General features: G+C 41.0%; 1 pseudogene; it reads left to right on the forward strand.

The window, feature by feature from the left end:
* The first annotated feature begins 9 nt into the window (after positions 1-9).
* LOC129115274 (probable non-functional immunoglobulin kappa variable 6D-41) lies at positions 10-686 on the forward strand (annotated as a pseudogene).
* The last annotated feature ends 1,604 nt before the right edge of the window (positions 687-2,290 follow it).

The raw sequence follows: 2,290 nt of genomic DNA on the forward strand, positions 1-2,290 counted from the left end.
ACAACCACCATGACTCTCATCACCATCCTCATCTGGACGCTGGCCTGCTGCTGTTTTACAGGTTCATTCATTTGAAAAAGCAACACTTCAAACATGATGTGCTGCCAAACATTCTCATTTATTAAATTAATTGGATAAATGTGTACATCTGAATGATTTGCACTTTTTGTTTTCAGGATCTTCTGGTCAAGTGACTGTGACTCAGCCTCCAGTAGTGACATCTTCTCCAGGATCTTCACTGTCACTCTCACCTGTAAGACCAAGCCAAAATGTTCAAACATGGAGTGATGGAATGTATGTTCTGGTATCAACAGAAATCTGGAGAAGCTCCCAAATTGGTCATCAAATATGTGAGCACAAACCATTCAGGAAGTTTTCTTCTAGATTCAGTGGAACAGGAAGCAGCTCTGACTTCACTTTGACCATCAGTGGAGTTCAGACTGAAGATGCAGCAGTTTATTACTGTCAGAGTTATCACAGTGGCCCAGTGTTCACACAGTGATTTGTAGTCGTACAAAAACCTCCCTCAGTCAGACTGCAGAGACTCTGAGCTGTAACAGCAGGAACCGACTGCAGCTGCTGAAGAGGAAGAGACTCTGACACAGACCACTGAACACAGAGCTGACAGTAACCTCACCAAGCACACTCTAAATAATCACACTAATAGATTAAACACATTATTTTAAATTTAATAACACCACTTCATGTTCTGTTCATATTTACTCTTGCCTGATCACATATTCACAAAATCCATCAATGCTGTGGTTTTTTTTCATCATGATAAAAAACATGAATTATTTCCTTTCTCATATATCAATATCTTCTTTTGAGTTCATTAAAAAAAACTAATAATTTAATTAATATTTCATTAATATGATATTTTTCTAAAGAGAGGAGTATCATTTAAAGTTATTAAACCGCCTTATTTCTTACTCCTCTTCACAAGATAAAACACCAAACACTTCATCATGTAATTCATCAGTGAAAGCTTTATTAGCAAGAACATCAATCATCAACATGACAGTTATTAAACACACTCACATCTAGCTGCTGAACTTTAATCTCTAAATTGTTGTTCTCCGTCACACAAAGCTTTAGTTTACAAAGACTCAAACTCATATTGATCAGAGCAGCAGGTGTGTTCCTGCTGCTCCCCCACACAGAGCTCCCGTCCTGGGCTTCAGCCAGCTCCTCTAGCCCTTACACTGGCTCCTGTGGAGGGACTGGGTCTGGCTGTGGTCATGATGGAGGACCCTGCAGAATGAAATTGTTTATCTGAATGTGTTGAACTGGAGGAAGACTTAGCTTTTTTTTTTGTATATTATGTTTCGGTGAAGTATGTTTATCATTGTTTTATATTTGTAACTAACACAACAGAAGTCATTTTTTTTGTGTACCAATTTCTGTACCAATTCATCCTCAGTTGGGTGAACTGTGTAATTATGGACTCCAAACCATAAAATGTATTGATAAGCCTGAGACAATCAAGCCAGACCTGAGTCAAGCAGTGTTTGGAAAATGTGTTTAAACCTTTGAGTACTAAATGAGATGTTTCTTTGACCTCATTTTACAGATTAGACAATCCCTAGAATTCATTCAAAAAAATGTACTGCCTTAAACAGATGCATGCTGAAGTAAAACTCTCTTATTTGGTACTCAACATTTTGACACCCTTCAGAGTACTTGCAACTATTAACATGCTGGAAAACACTGTTATGTGGCTTTTGACCAGAAAACACATTCCAGTTATATACGTTTAATATGAGTGATTGAAGAGTTTAAAAGGATTGTGTTGTTGTTAATCATGACACCAACAACTTCTGGTGTTGAATATCATCCATACAGTATGTAAATTATCATTACAGGTGGATCTAGGTGGATTCGCCCCTTCCTCACTGAGGAGACGGGGCAGGTGCTCATCCAGGCTCTGGTCATCTCCCGCCTGGACTACTGCAACTCACTACTTGCCGGAGCCCCGGCGTCGGCCATCAGACCTCTGGAGCTTGTCCTGAAAGCTGCAGCACGTCTGGTGTTCAATCGCCCCAAGTTCTCCCACACAACTTCCCTTCTCCGTTCTCTACACTGGCTCCCTGTAAGAGCTCGCATCCAGTTTAAAACTCTGGTGCTAGCCTACAGGGCAGTGAAAGGAACAGCTCCTTCCTATCTCCAGGCCTTGGTCAAGCCCTACACCTTTTTTCTGTCCTGGCCCCTCAGTGGTGGAATGAACTCCCCACTGACGTCAGGACAGCAGAGTCGCTGCCCATCTTTCGGCGCAGGCTGAAAACTCACC

This window comes from Anoplopoma fimbria, unplaced genomic scaffold (genome assembly GCF_027596085.1).
Source record: "Anoplopoma fimbria isolate UVic2021 breed Golden Eagle Sablefish unplaced genomic scaffold, Afim_UVic_2022 Un_contig_11412_pilon_pilon, whole genome shotgun sequence".
NCBI lineage: Eukaryota > Metazoa > Chordata > Actinopteri > Perciformes > Anoplopomatidae > Anoplopoma > Anoplopoma fimbria.